Source organism: Pteropus vampyrus, unplaced genomic scaffold (genome assembly GCF_000151845.1).
Source record: "Pteropus vampyrus isolate Shadow unplaced genomic scaffold, Pvam_2.0 Scaffold11, whole genome shotgun sequence".
In the NCBI taxonomy this organism is placed as follows: domain Eukaryota; kingdom Metazoa; phylum Chordata; class Mammalia; order Chiroptera; family Pteropodidae; genus Pteropus; species Pteropus vampyrus.
In genome coordinates, this window is record NW_011888792.1 from 5,644,874 (window position 1) to 5,658,844 (window position 13,971).

Here is a 13,971-nt window from a genome sequence, read left to right on the forward strand (position 1 = left end):
AGTTTTATTTCAAATTCATTAATGATCTGCATTTAAGATGGGACTTTGAGTACTGGGGGAGGGGTGTAGCCTTTTTTCATGGAACTGAGTAATTCTTTGTGTAAGATTGAAAATTGAGGGGACTATTTGCACAATTATTCATTTTACAACTCAGTCACATGAGCAAAAAGCAAATACACGCAGCAGAGTCACTTAATGGCAAAATTGTAATTTGATTCATTGAAAGTTTTATAAAAGTACTTTTTAAATCAAGTAAGATTACTAGTTTTGTCTAGTAAAACGACCTCAGATAATTTAACATAAGGCATTCCTTTGAGATATCGCGGCTTTGTTTTCAGACCATTCCAATAAAGCGAATATTGCAATAAAATAAGTCACACTGTTTTTGTTTCCTGTGTATATAAAAGTTATGTTTATACTACACTGTAGTCTATTAAATGTGCAATAGCATTATGTCTAAAAATGTACGTACTTTAATTTAAAAATATTTCATTGCTAAAAAATGCTAAGAATCATCTGAGCCTGTTAGAAAAATGGTGCCAGTAGACTTTCTGAACTCAGGGTTGCCGCAGACTTTCAATTTGAAAAAATTCCGTATCTTTGATTTCAGTAAAGCTAAGTACAATAAAATGAGGTATGCCTGTAGTAATTTAATAATAGACTTATTTGGTTACATTATCATATACCCAAATCTGAGATGAAGTATAGCTTACAAAAATACTGAGGAAATCACCAACTAATAAGCTGAACATAATAGCCTATAAATAGCAATAATGAAAAATTCAATCTGTTTGAAAGCAAAGGGTGACACAGCAGATACCTGCTCTTACCTTTTCTTTAGGCGCTTAATACATACATAATAAGAAAGCCAATGACTTCAAAATTTTTGTTATCTGAAATACTAAATAAAAATCAGTTTCTTCCAGAAAGAATTTTTTTAAATTTTGTTTTGTTTTTTTATATCTCGATACTCTGTTTTACTGCGTGTTTTTCTAAAATAAGAGAAGTCTCAGTGTGGAGGCTATTATATAAGAAAGTACAGGGTGAAGAGATGCAGTATGGTATAAGATCATCTTCCCTGTAATCCAGTAACAGAAAGTTAATGCAGTTTTCCAGATCCTTCTTAAATGTTCCACATTAATCAAAGTACAGTATGATCTAGCCTCTGAAAAAAAATTTATTCTATTTTAGTAGTTTCAAAATAAAGGTTTTAATATGCTCTAGTTGTGTAAAATCCATAAGCCAGACTTTCCCCTTCTTCAAAATTATTTAATATTTGTGCTCTACAACTTCTATATGAGCCTAATACAAGAATACTTATAAATTGTTTTGAACTGCATATAAATGCAAAGAATCACATTGCAAAGTATTGTTTCGATATGTATTTTTTCTTAAATCTTCCTTTAATTGACAGCCATTGGCAGAAGACACATCCCAGTAAGAATATAATAGCCTCTGTGTGCGGAAAAGATAAATATATATAGGACAATGTTAATTACACCTAGTGGTAATTATACAAGATAAATGTATGCAACAAAGAGTTCAGGAAATAAGCTTCTTGTGCATTTCTCTCTTTTCCACATTTATTAGTTTATTAAATAACTTTAGGTCACAGTAAAATTCCTTTTATTAGCCTAAAGGAGAATTGAGAATTTTAGCAATCAGTTATAAATTGATTCAGTTTCAAAACTGTAGCTGTTAATGCAATTATGCAAAATTAGCTATAAAAATGAACCAACTGCTCAGAATTAAATGAAAAAGAAAAGACTCTCATCAACAGATAGCAAGTTAGTAATTATTATTAACCTCCACAGAAGACAAAGTATAACACCCAAGGGGATATGATGATGTGATTACTGCTTTGGAATATCAACATTCCTTTGCATTTTCTTTTTACGAGGAATTTTTAAAAGTAACTAATTTACTAGAATGCATTTAACAAATATTTAATGTTTACTTTGTAGATGAAAATCATCAGATGTAGCTGTTTAGTTCTCATCAGTATGTATGACAAAATATAAATCTAACCTAATTCTTTAAGGCATTTCAAAGATTTCCTTAATAATATTTATTTGCTAAATATTAGAGCAGCCTAGTGAAGATATATTTCATTGACTATAACCCTGTATCTAAGTTACAGTAGGTTGGAAGGGTTATAATTTTGCTAATGTCAATCATAGAGGTAGCCAGGCTGCCACCTCAACAACTCATTGTTCTTTACTGCTAGTCCTATTTGCATGCTGACTCAGTGTGAAGTAAAAAAAGACACTTTGACTTTGAGGATGTTGCATTTAATTTGCATGTCTTCTTTCAAGATAAGATACCACAAAGTGTGCATTTTCGAAGAGTGAGTACAAATCAAAAAAGACTGGACTAGTCAAAAATAATACTGACTTTTTTTATATACTGACTGCAAAGGTAATGCATGATGAGAAAATGGACAAAATTGGCAAATTGTATTCTCTGAAAATTAAATTGAAGTGAGTCTTGTGAAGAAGAAAGAAAAGATAAGTTAGATATTTTGCCTTTTATAATCTAAGGCAAATGTCACTGTAAACTGGATGATTACCTCAGGGAATGAAGATTTTGGAAATAACGTCTTTCAATATCATCACTGGTACTGGCAGTGCAGGTTTCACATTTCTCATTTGGAGTATTGCAAATGTCCTAACTGGTCATTCCAAAAACAAAATCTAATGATAAATATATTTACTCCCCATTGCTTACAGGATTAAGCATCAATTCCTTAGTGCAGTACACAATTCGGCAATTAGTATGTGTGCCTGTCCCTCTTAGTATATACCATGCTACATATTGCCAACTCCTTCTGTGACCATTGCAAGTCATACTACAGCCTTAGACATATATTCATAACTTCTGAATCATCCTATTATATAGCTTTGTGATTTTTTTTCACACAGTTGTATTAGGAAAGAGCATATCCATATTCCCGTTTTTATGTAAAGAACCTCTCAAATTTCAGTATTTAGTCCCAGTATATATCTTCTGTGATGCTTTTTGTGGCCATGCTGGTAGAATTTAGCACTCCCTCCTTATACTTTTCATTATACCTTGTCAAAATTTTCATCTTAGCATTAATGACACTGTTAATTTAAAAATAGTATTTTCTTCTACTAGTCTCTAAGCTTCTGAAAGCTGAGCTTACATTTAATCTGCATTTTTACCCACAACATATAACATAGACTAGGTGCTTAATAAAGCCGATAAATGAATTAGACTGAGCAAAATACTTCAAGAGAAATAAAGGAGAAGGGAGATATTCTTGATATGAAAAAATAGGAAAGGGGCTGATTAGTATATTATACTTTCTCAAGGAAGGAAAAAGAAAATAATTCTTAGATCTCCTTCCCTATGCTTTAGGATGGTTCACCAGAATGATTCAGAAAGAATGTTTAGTCCTGGAATAAATTTTATGTATTTGATTATAACTTTCCTATCACTATATCACCTTTGGGGATCAATATGTATGAGTGAAAACACTGCATGTCTTTTACATTCCCATAGCCAAATTATAGTCAAGGTCCACATGACTTTATGGCTGGATTACAGACCAGTCCCTGATTCCAGTCTCTCATATTACTGCAAGATATTTTATAGACAGTTAACACTAGATTATTTTTTCTAAGCCTTTTTTACTGCTTATTGTGCCGATCCTTTGGTCCTATATTTTTAATGACTTGAAGTATAATCTTACTTCTCCATAAAATCACTATTTTTTCCCCATAATTTGTAAACTAAGGCATTAACACCAGAGATTCTGATTTAGGAGATCTCACCCAGGGTCTATAATTGTATATTTAAATTAAAATAAGTGATATTCATACACATCTATGATGGAGAAAACATATGTAACGGCTAAGGTACAGGCACACTACTCAGATATCCAAGATTCTTTGTTATCTGGTCTCAAACTAGCTTTCCAATAATATCTTCCACTGCCCCACAAACGATTTACTCTAATAGAGGAGGAGGAATCACACCATTATGTGTTAACATCTGCATGTTGTTTTAGACACTTGGCCAACTTTTTGTTTTATTAATACTGGCTGAAGAATTGTAAAAGAATAAGGCAGAGTACAAATATGATTGTAGAGTCAGACAAATCCTACTTTGAATCCATATCCAGCTTTTACTACCTGTGTATTACCTCTGGGATTCCCAGTTTTCTTATGCAGTTTAAATAAGATAATACAAATAAAGCATTTGTTGAAGTATAAGTTTTAAATGAGCATTAGTTGTTTTCCAGTCATCTGACTATACATATTTGTAAACTCTTCAGACAATGTTAATTACACCTAGTGGTAATTATACAAGATAAATGTATGCAACAAAGAGTTCAGGAAATAAGCTTCTTGTGCATTTCTCTCTTTCCCACATTTATTAGTTTATTAAATAACTTTAGGTCACAGTAAAATTCCTTTTATTAGCCTAAAGGAGAATTGAGAATTTTAGCAATCAGTTATAAATTGATTCAGTTTCAAAACTGTAGCTGTTAATGCAATTATGCAAAATTAGCTATAAAAATGAACCAACTGCTCAGAATTAAATGAAAAAGAAAAGACTCTCATCAACAGATAGCAAGTTAGTAATTATTATTAACCTCCACAGAAGACAAAGTATAACACCCAAGGGGATATGATGATGTGATTACTGCTTTGGAATATCAACATTCTTTTGCATTTTCTTTTTACGAGGAATTTTTAAAAGTAACTAATTTACTAGAATGCATTTAACAAATATTTAATGTTTACTTTGTAGATGAAAATCATCAGATGTAGCTGTTTAGTTCTCATCAGTATGTATGACAAAATATAAATCTAACCTAATTCTTTAAGGCATTTCAAAGATTTCCTTAATAATATTTATTTGCTAAATATTAGAGCAGCCTAGTGAAGATATATTTCATTGACTATAACCCTGTATCTAAGTTACAGTAGGTTGGAAGGGTTATAATTTTGCTAATGTCAATCATAGAGGTAGCCAGGCTGCCACCTCAACAACTCATTGTTCTTTACTGCTAGTCCTATTTGCATGCTGACTCAGTGTGAAGTAAAAAAAGACACTTTGACTTTGAGGATGTTGCATTTAATTTGCATGTCTTCTTTCAAGATAAGATACCACAAAGTGTGCATTTTCGAAGAGTGAGTACAAATCAAAAAAGACTGGACTAGTCAAAAATAATACTGACTTTTTTTATATACTGACTGCAAAGGTAATGCATGATGAGAAAATGGACAAAATTGGCAAATTGTATTCTCTGAAAATTAAATTGAAGTGAGTCTTGTGAAGAAGAAAGAAAAGATAAGTTAGATATTTTGCCTTTTATAATCTAAGGCAAATGTCACTGTAAACTGGATGATTACCTCAGGGAATGAAGATTTTGGAAATAACGTCTTTCAATATCATCACTGGTACTGGCAGTGCAGGTTTCACATTTCTCATTTGGAGTATTGCAAATGTCCTAACTGGTCATTCCAAAAACAAAATCTAATGATAAATATATTTACTCCCCATTGCTTACAGGATTAAGCATCAATTCCTTAGTGCAGTACACAATTCGGCAATTAGTATGTGTGCCTGTCCCTCTTAGTATATACCATGCTACATATTGCCAACTCCTTCTGTGACCATTGCAAGTCATACTACAGCCTTAGACATATATTCATAACTTCTGAATCATCCTATTATATAGCTTTGTGATTTTTTTTCACACAGTTGTATTAGGAAAGAGCATATCCATATTCCCGTTTTTATGTAAAGAACCTCTCAAATTTCAGTATTTAGTCCCAGTATATATCTTCTGTGATGCTTTTTGTGGCCATGCTGGTAGAATTTAGCACTCCCTCCTTATACTTTTCATTATACCTTGTCAAAATTTTCATCTTAGCATTAATGACACTGTTAATTTAAAAATAGTATTTTCTTCTACTAGTCTCTAAGCTTCTGAAAGCTGAGCTTACATTTAATCTGCATTTTTACCCACAACATATAACATAGACTAGGTGCTTAATAAAGCCGATAAATGAATTAGACTGAGCAAAATACTTCAAGAGAAATAAAGGAGAAGGGAGATATTCTTGATATGAAAAAATAGGAAAGGGGCTGATTAGTATATTATATTTTCTCAAGGAAGGAAAAAGAAAATAATTCTTAGATCTCCTTCCCTATGCTTTAGGATGGTTCACCAGAATGATTCAGAAAGAATGTTTAGTCCTGGAATAAATTTTATGTATTTGATTATAACTTTCCTATCACTATATCACCTTTGGGGATCAATATGTATGAGTGAAAACACTGCATGTCTTTTACATTCCCATAGGCAAATTATAGTCAAGGTCCACATGACTTTATGGCTGGATTACAGACCAGTCCCTGATTCCAGTCTCTCATATTACTGCAAGATATTTTATAGACAGTTAACACTAGATTATATTTTCTAAGCCTTTTTTACTGCTTATTGTGCTGATCCTTTGGTCCTATATTTTTAATGACTTGAAGTATAATCTTACTTCTCCATAAAAATCACTATTTTTTCCCCATAATTTGTAAACTAAGGCATTAACACCAGAGATTCTGATTTAGGAGATCTCACCCAGGGTCTATAATTGTATATTTAAATTAAAATAAGTGATATTCATACACATCTATGATGGAGAAAACATATGTAATGGCTAAGGTACAGGCACACTACTCAGATATCCAAGATTCTTTGTTATCTGGTCTCAAACTAGCTTTCCAATAATATCTTCCACTGCCCCACAAACGATTTACTCTAATAGAGGAGGAGGAATCACACCATTATGTGTTAACATCTGCATGTTGTTTTAGACACTTGGCCAACTTTTTGTTTTATTAGTACTGGCTGAAGAATTGTAAAAGAATAAGGCAGAGTACAAATATGATTGTAGAGTCAGACAAATCCTACTTTGAATCCATATCCAGCTTTTACTACCTGTGTATTACCTCTGGGATTCCCAGTTTTCTTATGCAGTTTAAATAAGATAATACAAATAAAGCATTTGTTGAAGTATAAGTTTTAAATGAGCATTAGTTGTTTTCCAGTCATCTGACTATACATATTTGTAAACTCTTCAACAGCATTTACCTGTTTGTGCATTAATCAGCTTCAGCTTTATAATGCCTTTTAAATAGAATTATAAACTGCAGACCACTTCTTAAGGCTCCTCAAGCTATACATTTTACAGTTTTAGGTAGCATGTTTCATATAGTTAGAGAAAGTGATCCTTCTCATCTTTTGAGGCTCAGCTATGTGTAGCTATATTTGGAGCCCAGTAAGCCATGTATATGATAATTACTCAATGTGTCTATGTTTTCGCTTTGAGACAAAAAGTTAAAATTTGACCCACAGTTATGTGATCAAAAACTTGAGAGGGAAGAAAAAAAGCGCTTCTTTATCTTGTGTGCTTTCATATCAGTTAAAATTTTATATTTTGAAGATGACATCTTCCTCAGTTTGTGTTTAGAGTTTATTGCTAACCTAGCCAGGAAAATTAATGACACAAGACAAAGGGATTGCAGTTATTTGGGAAATAAGTGTCTCATAAAAGACTTGGAAATATGACAAATGTCTTTTGAATCATCACTGGTACTAGTCAGCATAGAGGTGGACATGTGCATTAATGTCTTATGGGACACATTTGAAATGAGTATAGACTTTCCTTTGACATTATTGTGATAGTACAGTGACATACAGGAGTTACATTTTATTTTCTTTGTTAGTTTTATGGTTGCTTATTATAGGTCAATGATGGACCAATGTGTTAATTAGGGGGAAGCAGAAGTTAATAAAAATGCAGTCATCTAACATTGCTACTTTCTGAGTTTCCACTTGAATAGTCAGTTGCTCAAATGTCATTTAGGTATCAGGGTACACATACACACTAATTTAATTGTTTTTTTTTTTTTAATTTGGAATGTTTAAGGATAAAAATTATCTTTGAACATAATCTTAATTCTCATTGCTTACAGTCAAACTTGATTCCTTTTTCTTCCTAAAAGAAATCTTACCAGTAGTCTTTGTTTTAACTAATTATTTTAGATACACGCATTCTTGATTTGCAAAGATTTAGCTTTTGCTCTAAATATATGTATTCTTAGTGAGAGTTTGGATTTCCTCTCCTGTCCCTAATTCTTACACCCTTACACTGCAAGGAAAATTAACTTCACCAATTTCTTAAAAATAAAAGTTAACATATCTTGGTTTCTTTGTTTTTTTGTTTGTTTTCTTGAATGTTTTAAACCTTTAAAGGCTTGCATGATGATAATTTTATAATTGAATCTGGTTTAATTGGGTCACAAAATCAAATTGTGCCTTTTTAAATGTGTGGTAAGATTCTTACCAATGAAACTTGTGTTTGATAATGATTTGTATGGAAGCGAAAATACTGAAAACAGTGTTGTTGGCCTTTGGCTCAAGTACAGTCTACACTAATGGCTCTGTAAGTGTTTGTATCTCTCAGAGATGAATCTAAGCAGAAATTCCATTTAAAATTTGTGAAAGAGCATAGGGAGCTATTTTGAAAGTGGAGATTTTGAGAAGTAAGCTTGTCAGCTGTTCTTCTGCCCCCCACACCCCTGGTTTTTGAATGAAATTTCTATTATCTGTTACATAGGCTACCTACACATGGTTTTTATTTTTCAAGTACCAACAGTCCATTCCATGAGAGCCTGAAAATGGGGAAAACTACTAAAAATGGATTTTATCAGTGACTGTAAACAGACTATTTTATTTTTGTACATAAACATAAATCAGCGTATGACTAAACATCAGATTAAGAAGTTAAAAGACACAATGTAATTTTCAGAATGCACCACATTTAATCTAGTGCTTTATTACAAACTTCTCTTTAAACTTATGAGTTTTGTCACTTCAACTTCAGAAAAATGTTGAATTACCCAGCGAAGAAGAAAGTTGCCAATTAAATATGGCTAATTGTTTTCTCTGAAGCTTTTTCTAAAAGAAGAAATTCTCACACATTATATGTCTAGATTAGTCATCCATGGCTATTTTATCACTTATATTTACATGAGAACACTTCATTGTTAAGTTTATTAGATCTAAGTTTTGCATATTAAAAAAGAACTGATATTTTCATACTGTTTATTTACATCAGCCAATTTTAAGAGGAGTAATTATGCATATCAGTGAAGTGTCCATTAATATTTGCACTCTGTATTAGATGCTACAGAGAACCAGAACCAATAGGAAATATATATTAATATATAAATTTATATTATTTTATATTAATAATATATATTATATGTGATATATATGTAGCAATATGAAGAATTGGCTCACACAATATGGAGGCTAAAAGTCCCACAATCTACTATCTATAAGCTGAGGACCTAGGAAATTTAGTGGTGTAGTTCCAATCTAAGATTGAAGGCCTGAGAACCTAGAGAACTGATGGTGTAAATTCTAGTCCAAATCCATCAGAGGGCTGATGATGTAAGGTTCAGGTCTAGGGCAGGAGAAGACCAGTATCCCAGTTTACCAGTCAGGCAGAGAAAGTGAATTCTCCCTTCCTCTGCCTTTTGATTCTATTTAGGCCTTCAATGGATTGGATTATGCCTACCCACATTGAAGGGATGGGGGGAGGGGGGTGGCTTTAATCTGCTTTACTCATGTCACAGATTGAAATGCCTATCTCATCTGAAACACCCTCACAGACACATCCAGAAATAATGTTTAAGGACATATTTGAACACCGCATGACCTTGTCAAGTTGACATGAAATTAACCATCATGCATTTTCATTATTGCAGAGTTCTTAGCATCACATGGAATAATGAATATGAAATACTTTCTATACTCTAATGTTAAGAAAGATCTAAATATTAAGTTATTTTTATAATTATCAGCCATTATAGCCATAATTCATTTTCAGTTGTTTAAGACCAAACCAAAAAAAAAAATTGCAAAAAAATAAGAAAATTATATTTAAAAGGAGAAAAATAAAGAATAATTGTGTATACCAGGAGATGCTTGCTATCAAAATATTTACTTTCTATGAAAATTTGAGTCCAGAGGTCTATCAGATTTTCTTCTTTTCTCCCTCAGTACACTAATTATACTGTTAGGTCTTTGCATATATCAGCATTTAAATTAGATTATGAATTACTTGATGACATACTTAGAATCATTTATTTTTATACTGTCAGTATATGCCAGATTAATGATATTATATCAGGACTCAGTGAATATTTGTTCAATAAAATGCATTGGTCATTAGAGGACACAAGGATAACACAGAATAAACCTTTGTGCCATTAGAAAAAGGAGAGCTCTCTCGGAAAACAATTAAATGAAGTGCTTCTTCCTTTAGGCCTAATGTAGTACTGCCAGAGTTCATTGTTTGGAGATTGGAAAGAAATCTGGATTTCACACTTTTTAGTAGTTCACCTTTATTCAGATTGGCATTGAACACAACACCTGCAGACATATGTGGTAACCCTGGTCATTGCTTTGGTATTTCCTCAAGGACCATCTAGTTATGTAGCAATGTAGGTGGCATCAATTAGGCCATGGAAAAGAAGCCAACTTGTCTCTAATGGCCTACTCATCAATGTGGTTTAATCACATGATAAATTTAGTAGTATATATTACAACCCTCTATGGTTAGCCAGGTTTGTTCTGGTTGCATAGTTATTGTGAACATATACATTCATTATAAAAATTACCAAGCATAGCCAGTACAGAGGGAACCAAGCTAAATTCATTAAATATGTAGAACTCAAAACAAGCCCCATGCTCTTAAACAGTTACTTGTGACTGAAGGGAGCTGCAGGTTTCTGAATCGGGATAATCAAAACCCCAAGATAAATATGGATTATCTTACTGAGAAGTATCTATATTTCTTAGAGCTTCAAGGAATAAAGTGTTCAAATTCTATGCTGTCATAAGATTTTATCATTCACCATCAATGCAAGTTATCAGTCAATATGCATTGGGTTGCCAGAGAAAACTTAATTTTTTATGAGTACATTTTATGAGATATAGTGCTTGAAAACTTAGTATTATTCTGTAATTTGGATCTGTCAGGCTATTAATGTTGCAACTTAATCCTACTGAACAAGGTCTGTTACTGCTGATAGAAAGGTGCTAATGCCAGTGGTCCCATAGAGAGTCCTAGTCCAACTAGAACAACAAGCTAGAATGGCTAGCGTCTCTGCTGATAATCAAAATGCCCCAAATCACAAACTCATTCTAAAGAACAAAACTTTTTTACTTCTTTTTGAAGGTTTGATACTAACCATGTGTTATGTAAAACCATGTGTTGTTTTTCTCCCACAAACTATGTCTCTCTTCTCTCTATCTTTATCTCTCTCTATCTCACACATGCAGTATTTTCAAATACAAAATTGACTAATTATTTTAGCTCTAAATGTAAAACTGCAGTTGTAGAATTTCACCTTTCATTCTATAATGCAATAATATTAGTGTTGATATTGGTGTTAACTTTTTTTCACATTTTAAAGAACAGCAATACTTAAATTTGTATATATTTTCCCAAGGGAATTTAGAGACTAAAAGTAGAAAGTTTGAAATATGAGCATGAAGAAATGCAAATTTTAAAATATATTAACAGAGATTAAGAGTAACCTGAAATCATCAGTTTTTGTCATAGATGCCATGTTTTCCCTGAGCCTTTAAGTAGGATGTAATTTGCAAATTTAGATATTGCAAATGAATCACTAGTAGATAGGATTAATCAACCTGAGAAGTACAAATAAAAATAAACATAAAAATATTTTAATTAACTTTTTTATTTTGAGGTAATTAAAGATCCATATGCAGTTGTAAAAAAGATAATAGAGATTCCATGTACCTTTTTACCCATTTACTTCCAATGGTATTATCTTGAAAAATTATAGTATAATGTCACAACCAGGATGTTGACATTAATACAAGAAAGATATAGAACATTTTCATTACCACAGGGATCCTCATGTAGTACTTTTATAGCCACATAAACACTTCCCTCTGGTCCAGTCCTTCCTTAATCCCTGGCAACAATTTTTATAATTTTGTCATTTCAAGAATATTATACAAACAGAATCAAACTGTAAATAACCTTTTAGAATTGAATTTTTCACTAGGCATAAATCTCTGGAGATCCATCCAAGTTGTTGCATGTATCTATAGTTTGTTTCTTTTAACTGCTGAATAGCAATCCATGACATGGTTATTCTTGTTTATTTAACCACTAGCCCATGGGAAAAGTTTGGGTGTTTCTAGAGAGAGCAAACTTTTGTTGGGGTAACTTTGTAGGCAAGGGTGCTGTTTCCATTGCCAGCTTCTTCTGCTCCATCTTGGGGGTATATAAGGCAAAAAGAAAACTCAGACAACTTACCACTGTGTCATTCCATGACAGTCTGCCTTCTTTCTACCTTTCAGAGCCTTGCGGTTTTTTTTATATATGAAGTCTAAGGATTTTCATTGTATTTAAAGTGAGGAATAAAAAAGTGTTTACTCCATCTTGTGGAAGTGGAGGTTAAGGAAAGAAATTTTTATCAATCACAATTAAAAATTAACCCAATCAATACATCTTTGAAGCTTATATCAAATACAATATAAATTCCAAGCAGTGAGCACAGGAAAGCACTGTCAGATCCTGCATCATTCCAAAGGATATGCTAGTGTTATTTTTATGGTGACATATATGTAGTAAACTAGAAAAAAATGTGGGTTTGCTTTTTAAATACTTATTTTTAAAATACAAATTTGATATTTAACAGAATGTAATAGAAAATTTCCAACTCTGTCTAGTTATAGACTATTTTTGCTGGACATGGGAATGGTATTTATGGTTAACATTTTCAAGCTTTTGGTTATTTTCATTCACAAAAAATGAAAATATATCATAATAAAGATCTTAAACATGGTAAGGGATGAATTTTCTGTTTTCCGTAATAATATGAAAATAGTTTGTAATTTAGTTCATTTAGCAGATATTTTTAATTACTTATCTGCGTGTCACAACTTCAAGACTAATTATTGTTTTCATGACACTGGCAATGTTATTAAGTGGAAACAGAGTTTGTGAATTGGATGATTGTTCTTAAAAACTGTTACTTAGGAAAGAATTTTCAGTAGTGTAATTTAATGATAATAAGAATATGGGATCAAGAAAATGGCATTTGCTATTTTAGGATAGTAAAAGAGACTGACCAGTAGTAAATGCCACCCTTAAAATTTGCTGTGTTATTCCAGCTATGCAAGTTGAATTTTCAGCAAGAAATTGCACCACAGTTTTCCCAGTAGCAACCAGCAAGATTTCCCCAGACGCTATTTTAAAATTAATGTGGATATGTACAGTAGAGACAAGATGACATGTGAATTTTAGATCCTTCAAATGTATTATGTCTATTTTGACAAATTGTGCTCTGTGCCGTTAGATATCCCACTTTCTACTATTAGAATCTCTACATGGCAAAGTTAGAGAAAGGAGCTTGTTGGATTATTAATAGCATTAATTTTATTTATGGAATTTAGCATTATCATAAATTGAGTTCCACCCTCAACTGCGAATTTCGTAGACATATTTCATACCAATTTTCAATTTTTACACTGCTATAGCATATTCTCATAAGCATACTTTATCACCAATTTGCCATATTTAAATTCAAATTCTCATATTACATTCTTACTGAAAATTCTATGAGACCATATAAATATGCAAATTACTGATTTGTTGACACTGGGTATGAATAAAATATTGGGAGAAACAATAGAGATGCATTTTACCTACAAAATTTCCTGAGTGCCTAGACTTACATTTTATTTTTTGTTGCACAAAGCTTTGCTAATTCAAGGGTGTTGACACTAAATAGACTAGGGAGGAAACACTGCTTCTAAACACTATTTTCTTCATTCGCATGTGATTTTATCACCATAATAACATTGCCTTAAGGTAAGGATTTTGG